This window comes from Pinus tabuliformis, chromosome 1_1 (genome assembly GCF_031772625.1).
Source record: "Pinus tabuliformis cultivar Carrire ecotype Pingquan chromosome 1_1, CPIR1, whole genome shotgun sequence".
Taxonomy (NCBI): domain Eukaryota; kingdom Viridiplantae; phylum Streptophyta; class Pinopsida; order Pinales; family Pinaceae; genus Pinus; species Pinus tabuliformis.
Window position 1 is genome coordinate 918581698 of NC_142297.1, and position 22848 is coordinate 918604545.

Consider the following 22848-nt stretch of genomic DNA (forward strand, 5'->3'; position numbering starts at 1 on the left):
AATGGTTGCATATAGAGATTCAAATACCAATTTCACAATTAAAAACAACACCAGACCAAAAAATGGAAAATATATTCCATACAAATTGCTAAAGCATTAATAACATAATCTCAAAATAATTCCAAAACTTAGAAACACACATAGCTGATGGAGACAACTTTTAACAAAGCTCTTCATGACTCTAGGAAACAGAGTTATAATTCCTATTTTAGGTTACACTACCAAATCAGAGTCTCATCAATACAATAGTAGAAGCACTAGACTCACTATTGTGATTAAAATAGGGATTATGTCTCATGACTCATGGACACAACTTTTAACAAAGTTCGACTCCTTGTTATAGGTTACAATTATAACCTTCACCACACCACCGCAATAGAGGCAATTTGGACTCACATCTATTGTTTAAAATAATTTAAAAATTGAGTAACAAACATAGATCATGGAAACAACTTTTAACAAAGCTTCTCATGATAACAGGAAATAGGGCTATAATCCTTGATTTAGGTTACACACTTACCAAATCACAGGCTTAGCAATAGGGGCAGCTGGACTCACTATTATAATTAAAATAAGGATTTAAAATGAAAACGCAAACATAAACTAAATGAAAACACAGAAAAATTAATATAAAAGAGTTATCCTTCAAACCATATTAAAAGACTTACAAACATAGAAAATAATTTAAAAGTGACTACAAATGGCTTTGCGTCTATTTAAAATGCAAACTAGGAAGGAAAATGACATTGATGGCTTCTATCTAGTGACCCTCTCAAGTAGTTTGTGGGAATTCAGGCTGAGTAGTGGTGCAATCCATTTCCACGGGGATTTTAGTTGGCTCTAGGGTAATTGTCGAATGTGTCCTCCGTGAACTAAGAATTTTTCTTCAAAATAAATATCCATTCATTGTGTCGATGAAGGGTGTCCTAATTGTACAAGGCTTGTTGCAAGTTGAAATCCCGTTATGTGTTTCAAACTTCCTAACCAATATTTCTACCTTTACAATTGGTAGTTGAGCAAGCTTGTTAGGTTTTCCAAAAATTGTTGGGTGTGGAGCCTGATTATCTTCTTTATTTAGAGGTATTGTCACGTTTGACCCTAGTTCGTAATGTGGCAGCAACGCCGCTCGTAAAATGTACGCTGCAAAGGGGTGGTAGGAGATCGGGGGCAGCACCCCCAAAGCTAAAAATAGATGTAAAATTGCCTTGTAAAATGTTGTAATTTCGTAGTCAATATGGGTCATTCATTAGGTGGAGATCTGATGGTAGAAGTTATGTTTAATTTTTGGTTTTTCTCCCTAGAAGGCAACCCCTCGCTATATATGAGGGAATTGTATTGCGTCTATGACAAAGACAGAGGAGGTTGTGTGAGAGCGAATAGGGAATTACATCGGATCTGTTGTAGGTTGTATCTCTTTAGTTTGCTGGATAATATAAAAGGAAGGACTAACTATTTCTCTGTGGACGTATCCCAAATTGGGTGAACCACATATATCTGTGCCTTTCTTGTTTTATGTGTTTTTCGTGTTTATATTTCTACAATATTTTATGTGTTCCATTTCTCTGTAATATATAATTTTCTAGAAAAAACTATATTCTACTTTTCATTAAACTAATGCAACAACTTTTTGTACTGATAACTAAATTCAATTCGAACTGACAGAGCATCAACTTTGAGAGGATGGAAGCACTTGCACAATAACGTATAACAAAATACAGATAGCAAAACAGAGCAGAATTAAAATCAGAAAAATATTACCACTCGCCTACCTTATTTGGTCTCCATGGGCTTCGTCTGTGAGATTTTGAATAGGGATGCTCATAGTGCATTTTGTAGATTGTCGAACAGAGTCACATGATGATTCACACTGCAAGAAAAATGAAGCAGCGAGCTTAGAAAGAAGGTAAGACACAAAGGGGTAATACATAATTGAGTAAGGGTTTCTCATGAACTTTGACCCAACATAGCCACAAATATGTTCATCATGCGTCATGGAAGCAGGAATCTATCGGTCGTGCACCGCAAAAATAGTCAAAGTATGGAACTTGCTCGCCGAGTACCCATAAAAAATGTAGCAACTGTAAACAGAAGGTGTATTGATGGTTTTGGAAAGACCCTAAGTGCATAAAGGAATAATTCCTAGGGACCAGATGTTAAGCAGAGAGAATGGTGGGCGTAAAAAAAATGTGTGCCAAATGTTAGACGCAACAAAAAGTGTAGACTAAAATAAAAGGTGTACTGATTCAAAAGAAACACCTACCAACATAATGATTCACCTGACTGCTATAATCTGAACATGTAAACGAAACAAATCCTCCTAAAGAGATCACCATAATACCTGCTCTCGCACTCGTCAGAGTTTATTTGTGGCGCAATGTCAGGGCCATACCTAACCTGATTGTAGATTTAGGTCAGCCGAGTGCGTAGCTGCAATGTCAAAAATTCAATTTTCGCTCAGCCCCCGATGACCGAAATTTACAATCAGGTGTATGGACACGACACTAGGCAGTCACATGTTTAAATTGAATTTAGAGTTCCATCCACAGTCGAAGCTCTGTTTTGGGTGGGAGACGAATTAGAGGGAAAGCTCATACACAAATCAATCTTGAGGTCGTGATACGGATGATTTTCATTTGTAAAATTTTCCCACTCGATCTTGATCAGTTTTTACTTGGTCGGCCAATACATACCTAGTTGGCTAGGGTAGATGACGTGGTTGTTATTATTTAAGTTGCCTTTATTGTAAATGAGGTTTTGAACTAGGAGCATGTACCTTATTTCTCGCCTCCATGTTTCAAGTTTCTTGTCTCTAAGCTAAGGAAGGAAGAATAATCAATGCATGTACAATACATTTTGTCCAATGAGTGACAAGTTCAAACTTATTTTAGAAGCACGGGTGGGACTACTGCAAATCGATTCCAAACACCAAAACTCCAGAGACCGGAGTTGGTGATGCGACTTGATTTCATATTGCTTGTATCCTACTACACTACAGGCATATGGGTGACGCCTAGAGAGATTTGAACACGGGTGGGACTACTGCAAAACGATTCCAAACACCAAAACCCCAGAGGCTGAAGTTGGTGATGGGACTTGCTTTCATATTGCTTGTATCATCCCACACTAAGGGCGTATGGGTGAAACCTCCAAAGATTTGAACACGATTGGGACTACTGCAAATCGATTCCAAACACCAAAACTCTAGAGACCGGAGTTGGTGATGGGACTTCCTTTCATTCAGAAAGAAATCTACACTTACCTTTTGAATTCACATATTTTCACTTATATCCCTTTCTATTGTGATATAATTTTTTAACAATCGATGTACTTTGAGTAATAAATGAATATAGCTCTTAATTGTGCTTTCGGTAACAAGGTTTTAGGGTAGCATATTGCTCTCAACATAACATTAACAAGGGTTCATCACAAAAATAAAACAAATAAAATATTGTATTGTTGAATGTCATCACCAAAAATTAAGATATATGATTAACTAATATTTTTTATATTAACATATATATACATACATATATATATATATATATATCTTAATTTTTTTCTTTTAATATAATAATAAGTTATCTTAAATTGAAAACATGGATAAAAAACTAAAATTGATTAAAATGGAAATAATAAGAATAATAATAATAAATTTAAATAAAAAGGAAACAAATCTAAAAACAAAAAAATGTAACTAACATAATTGGAAGTTACTAAAAACCCCATAATAATACCTCAATCAATCACTTTACGAATAAATAAATTTAAATAATAATAAAAAAACAAAAATTGAATTACTAATGTTAAATTATTGATGATTGGCATAATTTTTTGGTCAAAGACAAACTAATACACAAGTCAAAGAAAAACTACTTGGGTCAGGGATAATAAAGGGAAATATTATATGCTTTAAATATGTATAATAATTAAAAATTAAATGGTTCATAAATGTTAATAATATCAATCTATAATAAGCAGGAAAACTCTTCCTTTTATTAAAATTGAAAACATGGTAAAGTTAAATAAATTACAATTTTGTTTAAAATAATATTAATAATTATTAATGTTAAAAATAATTAATATATAAGTTAAATATATGTATATTAAAAAAAATATCATAGATATTTATCACCACTTTATTATGGAGATTTTTAATTTGTAAATAAGTTCTATTACAATATTATGGGTGGTTTATCAATACCATATGTTGAAAAGACCATAATTCATTTCATATGGTACTTGTTGATATGACCTTTTTTAATTAATGGATTTAATTAAAAAGGAAAAAAAAACATAACTACTTTGGAAATAATCTCGATTTTGTAAAAATATTTTATGAATGTAAAAATTCTTTATCCACTTACTAATTATTAATAAATAAATTAAATTTATAAAAAAAAACAATTCCAATATAAATATACTTATGAACATAATTATATTAATAATAAATTTTATTATTGTTAATTAAATATATTTAGTAAAAATTTAACTCCGTAATAATATATATAAATGACATACTGTCAATTTCGGTTTAAAATGAGGAGATTAAATGCAATTGTAAAATATATTGCATATGTCAAACATAATCATATATAATAAAAATTATATTTTGAAACATTGCTCGGATACTATAAAATGGTATATTATATATATATATATATATATATATTTTAACAAATAAATTATAATTATTTTTATTTAAATTGTTTTCGGTGTGTAATTCAATTTTTGGTGATTACTATGATATGAATTGTTAGGTAAATAAAGATGCAAGTTTCACATTCCAAAAGATGCATTTTTTGCATTTTATGCACTTTCAGACTATTTTATAAATATATTGGGATATAAAAGGTGGACACACAGACATTTTCCCTACTACTCTTGCAGTTAAATATAAATTGAAAAGGCTAATTGCATTGGTGGATGTCACTCGTACTTGTTTTTTGGTTAAATCAAATATGTGCATCATTTAAACAATAATTATCTTAGGGAAAAGTAAAATGAGTTTTAACCTATTAGCATAGGAATCTTAATTATAATAACTACATTGATGCTACTAATATCTGGTGTAGAGTTTAGGTAGTACACCATACCGTATTTGCATAACGATATACCCTATAAAAAAATTGTGTGTACATTTCGAGGTGTGATATACATTTCTGTAAAAGCTTTTTGTTTGAATAAAATGCTTCTCACTTTTCTTAATATAAAATAAGTACTGCATTTTATTTAAAAAGGGGTTGCGAATGCAACCTCAACAAGCCTATAGCCAATAATCTAGTTTCTCGATAAACTAATCAAAATGGTTCCATACATTCCCAAAATAATAAGTTTATATATTAAGGTTTTGTAGACTATTAAACCATATGACTAAAAAAAAATCACAAAAAGCATCAAATTTCATATCAAACAACAATGGCAACAATGCTCATATTAGGAGTGTTTGTTTTACCAGGATATGCTTACTATGATGATGCAAGTTTCACATTTCAAGTTTTACTATGATATGATTAGTTGTAATTACTTGGTTTCTGCTGTGTTCTTTGGTCTTATTTGGAAGTCGAATCCCATAAAACATTCAGCATTCCTTTCATCCTTGCAAACTTCAGGTTATCTAAAAAGGAATTGTCTGCCCATGTATCTCCTTTCAAAATGGTATGTAAATAAACCATATCCTTAAAAACGACTAGCAGATAAAAAGTTTGAGCTCTTTTCATGGCAAAAGACAGAACGTTATTCTGGTTAATTCTGTTCTAACATTGGGGCCAGCATTATTTATCTATTGATATACCTTGGCATGCTTCCCCTCCAGTTTCAATTGAATTTGAAGACTGTATTCCAAAATTTAGAAATAGTTCAAATCAGAAACCCTCAACCTCTTTGATTAAGTTCATTTGTTTTCCATTTGACTGCGAAGTTCCCATCAAGATGCAGTATTGTGTTCTTTAAAATAAAATTATAACTTTTTTGCAAATTCAGCATCCCTATTTCTTTCTTCCATTAAGGGAAGAAAGAAAATGCTCTGCCCTATGCCAGAAACCAGCCCTAACAGTTTGTTAATAAAAAACACAAATGATTCAACCTCATAACAGAAACGAAACCTAGAAGCTTGTTAGTCAAAAGAGAGACGCCATTATAAATTCAAGCACACCCTTTGTTAAATATACCCTATTTGACAAGCTCTTACTTGCCTCTTACAATGAACTGTTTACCCAAATTCATTGTTCTGGAACGTAGATTTAATTTCATAACAATAAAAGACAACTTTATAAAGTTTCAATTTACGATCTAAATGTATCCATTTATTAATTGCAGTATTACATGCTTAAGGGACAGAGGAGGTTCCATGTTTAATATAGACAATTTGATTAATTTATTTGATGGCTGAAACGACATCGTGAAATCCATCAATTAAGGTAATATTTGACCTTTTAAAAAATCTTACTGTCGTTAAGTCATTTTTCTAGAAACATGGCTTTTATGTTTTTTAAGAAAAAGTTTAATTAGTTTTTTTAGTGGAAATAGATTCAGTACCATCAAACACTTTTAAGACACCCAAAATGTTTAAAAGTGACAGCTGCAACCTAAATTTCTATAAAATTGCATTAAATCTTATAAAAAGACATGGCAGAACTTTTATCGTTTTTCAAACAAAAACTTATATCAATATAACACGTTTAACAAGTGTGAACACAGATGTAAACATATAGCACATTTAACAAGTATAATATATAGTTGATTAATATCTACCACTTATGCAAAAAGTAATTGATACTAGAGCACCTTTAACAAATATAGTATGAAGATTAATATCTACAACTTATGCAAAAAGTAATTGATACTAGAATAATTCTGGTGGGAATAATTATAGGGTAGTATAATATAGAGTTACAATATTGAAAAAATATGGAACATTTTATTAATTAAAATGATCACCTGCATTCTCATGATCTTAGAATAGTGATAGGGTTCTTTGTTAAGGCACTTTGTTGTGGAGTTTTTTAGGCCACTAAATTTGTTTATACATTCAAAACATATTTTAAACAACTAAAATTCATGATCATGCCAAAATTGTATTGTATAATTTCAATGAAAAGTCAAAAACTTCTAATAACTAAATGGGTGCATTATTTTTATATAATCAATTTTTAATATATAAAAAAAATTGATTTTGTTTTGTGATTAGTTGGATTGGGTTGAAATTTCTATTTTATTTAAAGATTTATTTTTAAACTTGTCTCATAATATAAATGATTATTTTTAATTTTAGAAATTTTGGATTATTATAATTTCAATAAAAAAATATTATAATACAAATTTAAAATATAAATAATTTATTTTAATTAATTTTTTAAAATATACACACAAAAAAATTGTTTCAAAATAAATATGTAATTTTTTTTTAATTAATTACTTACTTTCTTAAGGTTTGATAGAATATATTGGTTTTAGTGGATTTTAAGCATTATTATAATCATCATCATATAAATAATAATGATGATGTAAGATTTAGATATAATCATTATCAATACATTGCACCTCAAAATATTAAATCTGACCACAAAATAGATCTTTTTGTTTAGAGTTCGAAGTAATTTTAAGAAACATCTTATTTTCCATATTGTTTATCTAGATTCAAACAATTATCCATATATTTTTAAGCATTCAAATATATATATATATATATATATGTGTGTGTGTGTGTGTGTGTGTGTATACACACACACATATATATGTGTGTGTGTGTATACACACACACACATATATATGTGTGTGTGTGTGTATACACACACACACACATATATATATGTGTGTGTGTGTGTGTGTGTATATACACGCACACACATATATAAATAGATGGTTTTGTTTAGAGTTCGAAGTAATTTTAAGAAACATCTTATTTTCCATATTGTTTATCTAGATTCAAACAGTTATCCATATATTTTTAAGCATTCAAATATATATATATATACACACACACACAGAAATATATATATCTATATATATATAATATATAAATAGATGATTTTGTTTAGAGTTCGAAGTAATTTTAAGAAACATCTTATTTTCCATATTGTTTATCTAGATTCAAACAATTATCCATATATTTTTAAGCATTCAAATATATATATATATATATATATATATATATATATACACACACACACACACACACACAAATATATATATATATACTTAAAATTCATAAGTATTGTTGAAAGTAATGAAATGAATAACACTACAAGCACTTGGAGGAATCTATAGCCTTTTCGGATTGGCAGGCTCAATATCATTAAGCCCCTCTGTCACAAAAAAAAAAAAAAACCCTTGCATGGTGGAGCATCAAACCACCCAATCTTGACCCCTCTGCCTTGTCACCACATCCAAGTTCCTCCTCTCCCTCCTCTTCGTCTCCCCCTCCTCCTCACCACCTCAAGCTCAATTTTTATGGTGCCTCTAAGGGAAACCGAGGTGAAGTTGGCATTGGCGGAGTTTTTAGGAATCACACAGGGAAAATCATACACTTATACAAGGGCCACATGAGATTCGAGAGAAACAACACAACAAAAATGGGAGCTCTAAATGAAGTCCTCCATATCACTCATAGAAATTGCCTCTTTCCACTAGTGGTTGAATGGGACTCTCAGATCACCATCCAAATAGCCAAACATATTCTCAATGGATCTTTAACCACTAAGCAATCCATCGAATGGTGACTGGAACATCTAGTTCGAAGTTGGCACACATCCTCTCACAACAAGGAGCCATTATTTTCTCCCATGTCAAGTGTAAGGCTAATTCACTTGTTGATCATATGGCCAACAAAGGAATTGAAGATCATCGGCCCAACGAGAATTGGTCTCTTTCTTCCTCAGTGATAGTTGACTGGCTTCCTCAGTGCCTGCAACTGGTAGAATGAGATTTCCTCTTCTCGAGTCTGGGTGACCCAATAGCCTCAAGCTCTCATCGTAAGGCCCACATAGCTGCCACATGGATCCCCTCCACACCAAGTGGTGCTCCCAACATTCACTCCCCCTCTTGCATGCCAGTTGCCATAGTATAGGACTCCTATGTTCCTGCGCTTGAACATTAAAATAACATTCCTCCATGTTCATTCGTTCCTCCAGGATGAAATTTCCTTCTATCATTCTCCTCGACACTTCTCACAACTTCGTTTCTTTAATTATGTTCTGCAATCTCCTAACCATGAATCGTGACAAGGGGAGAGGTCGGCACCCCAGGAGAGGGAGAGGAAGAGGGCACCCCACCACAACCTTCGGCAACACCACCATCGCATATATGTTCAACAATGGAATTCCCGACTCCATTCACAGGGAGGTCATGGTTATGAAGGAATCTAAAATATGTAAAGGTCACTCAATGCTCTGGGCACTAAGGAACCTCATCGTGTGTCAACTAAAGGAGCATGCCCATGAAAGAATGAGAGTTTTTGGATGGATAACAGATCTCCTAGCTCACCATAGTCACTTTGTTTCCTCTCTCAGGCTTCTGGCTAGAGACCTTTGTGTGCATATCTCACCCAACATTCCCTCCTCTTCCCCGAATCCTTCCACCTCCCATTCCCTGTTGGTTCGATCCTCCTCCCCATCCTTTCCTTGCACCCCCATTGTTAGGACCTGCGGTTCCGCCCGAGGTGCGACCGCGTTCGGTAGTGAATGAGCAGTTGGAGAAATGCGAAGAACAGCTCTACGACTGATGTGCGATGGAGACAAGTAATAATGCGAGCACAAGAAGGTGGAGAGAGGTGTTTTTATAGGCGTGGGAGCATGGAGGATTGCCCATGGGGCCGACCCATACTTGGAGAAAGGCCGACATGAGTTTTAATGGCGTTTGCGAAGTGAAGGGGTGCATAAACATGTGGAGGACGAGTCAGCTTGGGCAGCTTGACTCGCCCTTCCACTCGTATAAGTAAAAATGCATGGAGGTTCATTCGATCATCACATCTTCGACCTTCAACAAGGAGTAAAGGCACAGTTCAAGAGATACGAAGTGCAAGTTCGGGAGTGCAGCTCTATGTGCCCAAGCTTGGGCGAAGTTGCATGGTGATCGCACGGTGTATCAGGTGAACGAAGGCATTGGGCAAGGAGTGCCCGCCAGTCGAAGAGAAGGCATGCACGGGTAAGGTGTGGGCACCCGGTTGTGTGAAGGCGCACAGGTGAAGGCGTGAACGCCCAGTTTGTGCAGTTGTGCAGTTGGGTGATTGTGCACAGGTTCTTGGGTAGCTCGGGTGAGCGCCCACCCCTCGTGTAGAGGTAAATGCTGAAGGTGTGCACGATGGAACGAAGTTAAGGTTCAGTTGTGAAGTGCGGAAGGCAGCTCGTGTGAGGGCGCGCCCGCCCGCCTTGGGCAAGGTGTTACACAAAAATATCGTCACCATGATTATTGGCAGTCTGTATGGGTCTATCATCACTTGTACTGTCCTCTTAAGCAAGTCTCAGACCTCAGCTCTTCAAATCAAGCTTTGGAAATGAGAGAAAGACATTAAAAATCAATGTAACTCTGGTTCCGCACTTTCTCTCATGGTCACCTGCGGTCCTGCACCTTCTGTGTACAAAAACTGAAGACCTGCCCGCTCTGTCCCTAATGGTGTAGGTGCGGACCCCTGTGAAAGTCAAAAGGGTGGATTGTTCTCTTTGAGGTGGTTCATCCATCCCAAAAGAGAAGGAGCTAATCCCTTGATGAGAGGAGCTATCCCTTTGAAGGAGGGCTTTATCCCTTTGAAGGAGGACCTAGTAACCTCCCTCCATTGCACTATAAATACAGGCATTGGGCTGGTTGCTAGAGAGGTTAGAAGATGAACATTTTTTAGGGTAAATGCTGGTGAAATCAAGACTTCCTAGTTGAGCTTAAGAGGAGAGATCACACATCTTTTTGGCTTCATTGGGGAGTGAGTGAAACTTGTCAAAGTAGAGGAGACTTCTTGATGGACCCTAGGAGGAGCTTGTACAGCGTCAAGGCAAAGGTTGTAAAGTTCTTCTTATTTTGAATTAATACAATCAAACTCATTTTTCTCAACAAGTATCTTATGTTATTTGTTTCATGGACTCCTTGACTTTCATGTTAAATATGTTTTATGCAATTGGCTTTTCGGGTGCTTTTTAATTTGTTTGCCTTGTTTGTGTTTGCAGATTCGCGAAAAGGAGCTCATTTGGATCGAAGGAGCGAGGGCATCCACAAGCTAGCGTTGGACCTAAGGTAGGCCCTAAAAACACTTGTTTGCCATTGTTTATCAAAGCATATTTAGAGAAAGATAGTGTCTGGTTGGTTTGCTTGTCATTAGGTCTTCTTTAGATTCTAGGAAGGTCTATCTTGTCCGCAAGATCGACTTATTCCGCGTGACAAAATGGCGACTCCACTGGGGACTTGATTGTTTTCCTTGTTTTGACTTTGACCTGAGAAACTCTATTTTCGTTTCTGTTCTTGGCTTGTTGTGTGTAAAATTGGGTAGAGTTTGTAGATCCAGGGTTATTTTTCGTTTTTCATAGCTTTGGGAGAGGACCACACCCTAGCCATTTGACACAGTGCGTACTTACCTGTAGCTTGGCTTTTAGCACAGAGCGGGACCACACCTGTGCCAACTGTGGGCCTGCGGACCCTGTCAAATTTTTTTAAAACCCTAAAATTTCCTCTGTTAGTCAGCTTAGTTTGTCTTTAGAAATTGTTATCCACTGCCCAGACCTGCATATAACTTGTCAGAAGCTTTCCTTGGATTGATTTCGTTAGTGTTAGGGTTTTAGGTGAAATTCCTAGGAGTTTTGCTTGGTGGGTTTGTTTTCAATGTGGTTGTGTAGTGGCTCTGAGCTTAGAAGCTGTAGGGACTTCGGATCACCTTAGTGTCTACCAGCCTTCTTATGAGTCTGACCATTGATGAAATCTCCCCTTGTTTGAGGAACCCGCTTTGAGTTTTCTCTTTACAAAACTTCGAAAAGCTTGTGTTTAAGAGTTTGGATTTTCATTTTCAAAAAGAAAATGAAATTGGTTGTTCTTGACTGATTTGTGATTCTGCATAAATTGGTCCTTAGCTTGCATCTAGCTGAGTAAAACATCCTTAAAAAAGACTTTTAGTAGGCTTTGACTTCAAATAGGTTTTTATAATTTGTAGATCTCAAAGTTAGTCATTTTTCATAGTTTTGAGTGTCTTATTAAAAAATATAAAAATCTCTTTTGAAAAAAAAGTTTGTTTTTTGTAGTGTTTGAGTGCTTTGAAACGAAAAGGGAAAATTTTGTGAAATAACTAGTTGTCTCGTTTTGAGTGCTTTGGAAAGGAAAAGTTCTTCTTTTAATTTATTTAATTGAGAAAGATTTGTGTTTACAAAGTATTTGCATTCTCAAACACTTTCTTAGTTTAGAAGTTCATCGAAGAGAAAAAGATTGTTTAGATCATCTTAGGTGCATTTTTAGTGATTTTGAGTCGAGTCTTCATACCACGAGTTTCATCTCCGCACCTTTGGACTTAAACAAAAACCACTAAAATTAATGCTTAAAGTAAAATTCACCTAGTAACATTTTTATTTCTAGGGCTCTGATACACCAACTTAGCTTAGGCTAGTGTCTTGGAGTAGGAGAGTAATTAACTCTCCAAGACAGTAAAAACAAACAAGTAGTTGTATCTTGTGGTAGGAAAGAAATCCAATTGTTGCATTTATGCTCTGGGAAAGCTCATCTTAAAGGAGAAGCACGAGATCATGTCCGAACCAGTGTGGGAATCAATCCTTCCTCATTGGGAACGACGCCAGATATTCACGTATTAAAAATGGTAAACCTCAGATTAACCATTGTCGAGGAGCCTGGGGTCACTTGTTGGTAAACCTTGGATTATGTCAAGGAGCCTTCAAGGGGATTGAGCTTGCTACTCTGCCCTTGCGTGCGTATCGGATCGTAGACTGTTCCCCCAGGTGTATTTGTCTCAGTTGGTAACCTTAGTGGCCATATTCTTTAGGACTCTTCCTAAGGTGACAGTGGTGGGAAGATCCCACTGTACCCGGAGCAGACGTTGGCTAGACTCACTTGGATTTTCTAGGGGGTTCACTTCACTCGAGACGGTTAAGTGGAGGAACTTGTGCTAGTCTATTCATTAAGCAGGTTGTCAGGGTAACTGTTCCAACCGCCATTTCTGTATTGAACTCTGCGACATTGGACTTCATCACCAACTAGTGTTTTCAGTACGGAAAGTTACTGTTTGTGTGTGTTTGATCTCCTAGATTCTTTAGGCATGTGATTCAAATTTGTTTGGTTTTTTAGAGACTTTAGGTGCTTTTCATTGAGGTTTTACTTTGTTTGCATGTGAAGTAGTTAAAAGTTTTTAACTGTGGCTGAATTATCAAGACAGTCCCGTAGACTTCGGGGCCAGTCTCCTGAGATTATAAACGTGGCTGAGTTACTGAGGAAGTCCCGTAGACTTTGGGGCCAACCTCTTGAGGAAGTACCGAGCCAGCTCGATGGCTTGAAAGTCCTCGTAACTCCTAGAGACAGTAGAGTTGGGTCACCTGAGGAAGGAGAATCTTCTTTGATAGTACATCTTGATTTTCAACCATTAGTAGCAGATTATAATCCAGAGTTAGTGTCTGTTTCTGAAATTGTTGGTAGTTTTTCATCTACTAGTGATATAGGTGAAGAGCCCGAAATATCCGAGCCTGAAAGTGAATTTGCTGCTACTCCGACATCGGGGTTTGTTTCTCCAACTTTTAGTGGTCCTGGTTCACCTAGGGTAGAAAGAGTAATCACCCAAGATCTTCCTTCTGGACTTATTTCTATTGAAGAACTTGCTTTGAAAGAAGAAGTAGGCATCGCTATCCCTGAACATCAACCTGTTATTGAACTAAGGGAGCGTGAATCAATTTTTTACAGTCCACCTAGGAGTAGTTCTTGGTATCTTTCTTTGACTAATTTTCTAGAAAACTCAGGGTTAAGTTTTTCACCACCTCGTACTCCTTATCACCCAACACCTAGAGGTTTTTATACTCCCGTCAATATGATAGGACAGTCATCCATGTTTACTCAATCGCCCGAATCTTTTTGTACGGTGGTCCTTCTGTTCCCTCCGGGTATCAGTCACTTTCTGGTACTTTTTCGGGAGCATCTCCTCAACCCATTGAGCAAGGGTTATTAACTGGAAACAATGGTACTAAGCCGTTGAGCATAGAAGACATTCTTATGATGTCAGGTTCTATTCCCAATCCTCAAACTCAAGGTGGCCAGTTACCGCCTGGGGGGCAGCGTCAATTAACGCCTAAGGGGCAACCTCAAGGTACACAATTTGCATCTGGGGGGCAACCTCAAGGACAGTACATACCTATGGGACAGTACGTTCCTCAAGGTCAACCCCAGACTCAATATGTACCCCAAGGTCAACCCCAGTATCAATTTATACCTCAAGGTCAACCCCAGTATCAGTATGTGCCTCAAGGGTATCAACCCCAAGGTCAATACTCGAACCAAGGTTTCCAACCACCCCAAGGTCAAACGTTTGTTCAAGGAACGGGAAATGTACCTTTCAATTATCAATCCTACCCTCAACCTGGTTATGGTCCTCAGTATTCTCAACCAGTTATGGGTCAGTACCCCGGAATGAATATAGTATGGGATCCATCGCAAACCCAACAGGTGTTGCAGCCAAGTGTACAGTTCTCATCTCAAACTGGACAACCCTTAGTTTCTGGTACACCCTAGCAACCAGTCCAGTCTAACATTCAAACTTCTGTACCTTCGGTAGTTTCTCAGCCTGGGCCTAGTACACCTCGTACTCCGCCTCAAACGACTGCTACAACTGCCACAACATCTATTCAATCTACCCCACCTACTTCTGGAGTATCCACAACTCCGGTTTCTACTGTTCCTGTATCTACTCCTTAGACATCTTTACCACCGTCTGGATCTACGATTCAAACTTCGGTTCAGATGCCTGTAGGACAACCTGGTTTAAGTATGGTTGTCACAAGTCAACCACAATTCACTTATCAACCGTACCATGGACAGTACCAATTCGGTCCTGCTGTGCAGCAGCCAATTTATCAGTATCAACCGTACCCTGGGTACACTTATCAACAACCTCAACAACCCTAGTACAGTCTGGTTAATCCTGGTTTTCCGAGAGGATACAATATCCCGAATGCGATTCCTATTCCTAGTTATCCTGGATATCCTCCTCCTGGGGCTGGTCTCATGACCCAGAGTTTTAGGGATCCTAATCGGCAGTTACCGTTTATCGCAACTTTGGACTTACCTGACTTGTTGCGCCTAATGAATGATCCCATTAATTATCTTCTGTTTTGGCCGCCAATGCCGAATAAGTTGCCCAGTGACATTCCCAAGTTCGAAGGTAAATCAGGAGAGGACCTGTCAAACCATGTGATGACTTACCACCTTTGGTGTGCGTCTAACTCCATCACAGATGATTCAATCTGTCTTTTCCAACGCACTCTAATTGGTCTCGCGGCCAAGTGGTACATTGAGTTACCGTGGGGCACTTTTTATAATTTTAGTCAGTTAGCTACCTCGTTTTTAACTCATTTTCAGTTGCCAGTCCGATATGAAAATGGCACAGAATTGTTAACTTCGCTAAAACAATCGACATCCACTTACATTTCAGATCATATTCATGAGTGGAGACGTCGACGACGTTTAGTGAAGGTATTTATTCCGGATCAAATCTTGGCTGAGTGGTTTGTAAAATCTTTGTTGCCAAAGATCACTGAAGATGTTGCTAAAGCCGGAGTTGTTATTGAGGAGCAAGTCATTAGCACAGTACCTTGACTTTGTCTATACTCAGTCGGGTACGTTACACGAAAAAATCCCTGATCTTCCCAAGAAAAATCAAATCGCTGCAGCGCCTTCGGGATCTCATGCCGCCAATGGTATGATTGGCACGGTTAACACTAAAAGTAAGAAGAAGTCTTCCAAGAATTCTTCCCCTATCGTAACCTTGCCTGACTCCCCAACAGGAAATTCTTCTGTAGAGATTTCCGCTGATATTCACGTTGTAGAGTCATCTACAGCCAAATCAAAATCCAGTGGGAAGAAGAAAGGAAAGAAGAAGAATAAAACGGACAAAAGTTCAAAGGAGAAACCTGAAAAGGCGGAATCCAATGATGAAAAGTGCAAACCTCGTTATCCTTGTCTCATTTGTGACGATGAACATTTTACAAGAGACTGCCCTCATCGTGCAGAGGTTGTGAAGATTGTCAAGGGTTCCCAAACTCCTGCTGTTTTGAAGGATCCTTTTCCGACTCAAGACTATAAGATGATAGGTTCATCCTCGAATGCCAATGAAGAACCCATATTGATGATGTCCCATGTTAGGATTGCGACTCGATCGCAAGATTATGGTAGTAAAAGTCCTGTTGATGGTAAAGAAGCAGAATCTTCTCATTCTAATCCATCAACCTCAGCTCCCGGTTTCGATCCACTGCAGATCGAGAAACCTAACCCAGACATGGTAATCAAACTGCCCGCCAAGGGTATACTTCGAAAGTCAGCTTTCAATCCACATGCGAGAGCGGCTCAGAATTATAACATTGTTGAGGATTTAGCTATTTCGCCCTCAGCAATGTCGGCTTTGGAAGTGCTGCAATCATGCCCAGCACAACGTAAATTACTTTTGTCGGCTATAGGAGTTGTTGATGTTCAGGACCCGAATCTAATAATTTTCGATCTAGAAAATAGTACACCACGTTTGCCTCATCAAATGGCTTTCCAGATTCCAGTGATAGTAAAAAACAGGCCTATTCATCGGACTGTAATTGATGAGGGAGCCTCAACACGTATTATGTCGATACAGTGTTGGAGATCGCTTGGTTCTCCTTCGCTAAATCAATCCCCGACGATTCTAAAGGCCTTTGATGGCCGTGGGTTTCATCCTTTTGGCATTCTACAGGATTTGCCTATAGGGGTTGAAGAAAAAACCGTTAGTCTAGATGTGGAGGTGGTTGATGCCCCTCTAGATTACAGCCTTCTCTTGGATCGATGTTGGTCTTACGCTATGACAGCGGTCGTTTCATCGGTCTTTCGTATAATGAAGTTTCCACATAATGGAAAGATCGTAACAATAGACCAGCTGGCTTACTTTTCATTTGACCCAGCCTCTTCGGAGAGTGTTCAGCATGTCGGTAAAATGACTATCCCATATAAGGATGTTGGAGTAGGATTAGTTAAAGATGCCGGTTTACTGGGAACTTTTCCTTTTCCTCCAATCAACGCATCATCTTCATTTGCAACCATTCATATGATTACATCAGACACCATTATTTATGATGATCCTTGGATCGTCCCTTCTGAATCTGAGATAGACTCGTTTGGTAATGCCATGCCTTTGAGTCCATATGAAATTGCCTATGAAGCCGTGCAGTATTTTGCCGACCCATGTTCAACCAAAAATGACTTAATGAATGTGGTCCATGAGGAATCACTTTTCACATCAGCCTTGGATTTAACTACGTTTTCTGAACTTGTTCACTCTGATGAGAAAATTCGTGAAATCCTATGTGTAGATGATTTACCATGGGAAGATCTCCATCACAGATCTTCGCTTTTACCAGAGGATGATCGTTTTGAAAATGATTTCTCATCAATTTTTACAACTGAATATGTCAAGGAACCTCAGAATCCAATGAAACACCCCAATTCAGAGTTAAATTTGGGAAACATCTCTCGAACTATTCCTATTGACATTTCGGTTAAGCCCGGAATTGTTGAGAACATTCATATAGGTGCCTCGTGTACAGATGACGAAATTCAATTATATAAGGCCCTATTTCAAGAATTCTGTGACGTGTTTGCCTGGTCGTATGAGGAAATGCCAGGAATTGATCTCGTGATTGTTGTTCATGAAATCAAGACTTACCCGGATGTTAAACCCATCCGACAACGTTTGCGTCAGATTCACCCACGAAAAGCTACTGCAATTAAAGCAGAAGTTGAAAAACTATTGAAAGTAGGTTTCATTTATCCGATCCCGCTAACGGATTGGGTATCGAATATTGCTCCAGTTAACAAAAAGCAGGGAACAATAAGAATATGCATCGACTATAGGGACATTAATCGAGCCTGTCCAAAGGACAATTACCCAACTCCCTATATCGATCAAATCATTGATGATTGTGCCGGCAGCGAAATATTTTCCTTCATGGACGATTTTTCCGAATACAATCAAATCAATATTCTTCCTGCCGATCAACCAAAAACGGCTTTCATTTGTCCATGGGGGACATTTGCTTATTGCAAGTTACCTTTTGGGCTTAAGAATGCTGGAGCAACTTTTCAAAGGGCGATGTCTTATGCGTTTCATGACATCAAGCACATTGTGCAACCCTATCTCGATGACTTGCCTGCTCATTCATTACATCGAGCTGATCACCTCGTCCATTTACGAGCAATCTTTATGAGGTGTAGGCATTATCGTATTCGGTTGAACCCACACAAATGTGTCTTCTGTATAGAAACGGGTCGATTGCTGGGGTTTGTAGTTTCGAAAGCCGGCATTCGCGTTGATCCCTTGAAGGTCGAAGCTATCATCAAATTGCCTCCTCCTTCGAGTCTTCGCCAACTCCAAAGTTTGCAGGGGAAAGCAAACTTTTTACGACAATTCATTCCTAACTACGCCGAGGTCACAAAGGGTTTTACCCAGTTGTTGAAGCAGAATACTCAATTCTATTGGGATGAGATAGCTCAGAAATCTTTTGATGCGCTCAAACACGCGTTGACCCATGCATTGTTGTTGCATCCTCCCAACTACAACCAGGATTACTTCTTGTATCTCACCGCCTCTCATTCCACCATTGGAATGGTCTTAGTTCAGGAAGATGAATCAGGAACTGAACATGTGATATATTACCTTAGTCGAATGTTAAATCCAACTGAGATAAAATACTCACATGTGGAGAAATTGGCATTGGCGGCTGTTCAAGTTGTCCAACGTTTTCGTCACTACATTTTACTACGTAAAACTACGGTAATTTCGGATTGCAACCCTATGATCTACATTTTGACCAAGCAATTGCTAGGGGGCAAGTACTCTAAATGGATCGTTATCCTGCAAGAGTTCGACTTGGAATTTGACAAATCTAAGTCTAAGAAATCTTTAGTTTTTGCGGAGTTAATGTGTGACTTCCCGCGTGCTGACACGGAAACTATGGCGGAGGAGCCCATTGCGTACGAATCCTTGTTTCTAATCAGCACTTTAGATCCGTGGTATGGGGATATCATCGTTTATCTCCAGACCCAATCCTTTCGGCCAAAAATTTCAAGGTCAGAACATTGGAAAATTTGATTCCAGTCCCAACAATTCAGGATTATTGGAGATACTCTTTATCGCCGTGGGGCGGATTCTGTTTTTCGACGTTACTTAACACATGAGGAAGCTGAAAGGGTTCTAAATGACTGTCACTCTGGAGCATGTGGCGGTCATATGTCTGGGTTTGCCACAGCCCAAAAGATATTGCGCGCTGGCTACTTCTAGCCGTCTTTATTTAAAGATTGTATTACGGCGGTCCGAAAATGCCACAACTGCCAGATTTTTGATCGTAAGATGCGCGCTCCACCTGCTCCTCTCCACCCTATAATTGCCGTCGGTCCTTTTGCCAAATGGGGTATCGATTTTATTACATGTAACCCTCACTCGGCCGGGGGGCATGCGTATATCATCCTTGCGGTAGATTATTTTACTAAGTGGGCCGAGGCGATGCCTACATTCGAGGCAGACGGTAAGACAGCTGCAATTTTTGTGTTCAATCATATAATTGCTAGGTTTGGTGTCCTGCAAGCGATAATCACTGATCATGGGCGTCATTTTCGAAACGTTATGATGACCGAACTTACAGGCCAGCTTGGTTTACGTCACGATAGTTCAACCCCTTATTATCCACAAGCGAATGGTCTGGTTGAATCCATCAACAAAGTTTTAGTTATCATGATTCGACGAATCATTGGGATTCATCAGTCGAATTGGCACAACATGCTATTTTCAGCGCTTTGGGCATACCGAACTTGAATAAAAACATCAACAGGGTTCACTCCTTTCCAACTAGTCTATGGTTTGGAAGTTGTGTTACCCATTGAATGCGAAATCCCGTCACTGCAAATGGCCATCGAGTTACTTCCAACCACTTCCGAAGAGGAAAAGCATTTATTATACTTGGCTCAATTAGATGAGAATCGACGTGATGCTGCATTGGCGATCGAGACTCACGCAAAGCGAATGAAAGCTCAGTATGATCGAAATGTGACCCCTCGAAATTTTTCGGAAGGAGATCTAGTCTTAGTTTATGATCAAGCTAATGATAAATTAGGCGCTGGAAAATTCGTTCCTATGTGGCATGGTCCCTATGTTGTCAAGCGAAAGCTAGCCAAAGGGGCCTATGAATTGGTAGACTTTGACGGGGACTCTTTGGGTAAACCCAGAAATAGCCTTTACTTGAAGAGGTATTATGCTTAAAAGAATGGGTCTAGAGATTTTTAGTTAGGATAGTTTAGTTTTTTCTTTCTAGCTGGTGTGTTTTAGTTTAAATAGTGTGCTTAGCTTATAGAGTGTTTTTTCGTCATTATTCCTGCTTATCTTGGTTTTAATCTTGATATTGCAGATGTCGATGCCTCTCCAAACACACATTGGTTTCACTGATGGTTCTTGTCGTAATACACGAAACATCTCTTCCGCAGCTTGGGTTATCTATTCGCCCTCTGACGAGTTAGTATCTATGCATGGGGTAAGCCTCGGTCAAACAACGAACAACATTGCCGAGTATAGTGCAGTGATTGAGTTATTGTCTGAATCTATTTCATTTGGGATTCAGAGTTTGATAGTGAGGTTAGATTCTGAACTCGTGGTATTACAGCTTAATAGAGTGTATGCCATTAGAAATCCAGTGTTATTAAGATTATTTTTGAGAGTGCGTCTCTTGGAACGTGAATTTGATTATATTGAATATCAGCATATTCCAAGGTCTTTAAATACATTAGCAGATGCAATTGCTTCTCGAATGTTAAATAGACATTTGCAATAATCATACAGGTAAATTTAAAACCATTCCATAACATGATTTACAAGATAAGCCGGTAATAGTGATATATATATAGGAGTGTGTCAAAAAATACATCGTCCTCGATCATAGGTTGAAAAACACCTTATGATCGGCAAAAATGATAAGTACAAAAAACAAAAATGTCACATGTGCCCACAATAGGCGATCATCCTATCACTGGTGATGATCTCTATAAGAAACCACTGCACGGGCCACCTTGCAAAGGAACCTCCTAAAAGGTCCCGGGACTCCAATCACATAGCGCTGAAGTCGACGAGGAATGTCATCTATAGTGGTCTCGGGAATATTTCATGTCAAGCAATCGAGATGACCCTCCAACTCAGCCAAAACTTCTGCTGATTCGTCCTGTGGGGCTGGTGCAGGTGCAACTGGTTGCTTCCTCTCGAAAGGCCGGAGAGTGGATGGTTGCTGTTGACCCACATCTGCATTTGAAATTTTTTACTATTAGTTTTGAGACGATGGAGAAATAACAAAAAATTTTAAAATAGGAAAAATTTTGAAAAGGATTTTACCTGAGTCATCCCACTGCTCTCCTGGTGGAAGAGCCATGTCTGGGTCACCAAGAAAATCTATCCCAGCGTAAGGGAAGTCCTGAATAGAAAAGACCTGGCTTTCCAGCCATTGGAAATACTTAGGTTTAAATCGAGCAACCTCTGTCCTCTCGTCCGAGTGACGGGCCATGACTGCGACCCATCGCATCAGTTTGGGCTCTCGAGGAAGCCGAACTCTAACAGTAAGGTGCTGTGGGATCAGCATAGGAACCCTCTCCAGGCCAAAACTCACAACTAAAGCCCCATAACCGAAGGTCTTTAGTCGTCCGTTCTTGGCCCTGGTCAGTTGGCCTTTCACATTGGCCAACACGGCATCGCACCAGTTGAAGATGGTGCCTCGAAAGCAATCAACTGCCATACGCATTTGGGATCCGGTGGCAATATGTAATGCGACAGCTCCGCAAAGTCTGGTGACAGTGAATGCAATCACCATGAGCTCAGGACAGGATATCGTCTTTATGTCTATCCCTTTGTCTCTAGCCTGGTTGTTGCAGTACTCTAGCCGGAGGCTATCGACAGACTAGCCACCTGGCCTAGTCCCGTGCAGAGTCAAGTCTTCGCCTCTCTTAGGCAAAACAGTCAAGAAATAAATGTCCGCCAGCTCGATTTCGAGCTGGCGGTCGTCGATGAAAAAGCACTGGTCCTGTATGCTCCATCTGTCAACCAGCCACTGTAAGAAATCCACCTGAGCCCTCATGCCAGGAATGGCCTAGAATTTGTACAATCCACATGCCCTCAAAGCATCAAGTGAAGGCTGATGATTCCATGTGGCGGCATCCACATCCTCATGCTCTCGTTCACGCCAATCTAGCATGATGTACTCTCTGCATCAAGTATAAAGACAAATTAAAATGCTAGAAAATATTTTGTGTGGTCCATTTTTGAGAATTTTTGGGTTCAAAACCCTTGCGGTGGGGACCGCACCCTCCAGGTTAGACACAGTGCATGGGACCGCACTTTGTCAACACGGAAGGTGCGGACCCCGAGCTTTTTCCCAATGGAGAAAAAGGCGGGGTCCACAGGCCCGCAATGGTAAACTTGCGGGCCCCCGCGCGCGGGTTTTACGCCTAAAAACCCTCCCAAAAATGAAATAAAGGACTAAAACAAAAAAATTAAACAGTTAAAAATGAAGAGTGGGATGATGTGGATTACCTGGAGAAGACGGCGTTCGATTCCGACGGTTGGATTTTCCGCAATCTTCACGGGAAGTTTTCTAAGCAAAAGCACTATTTTCTCACCCAAAC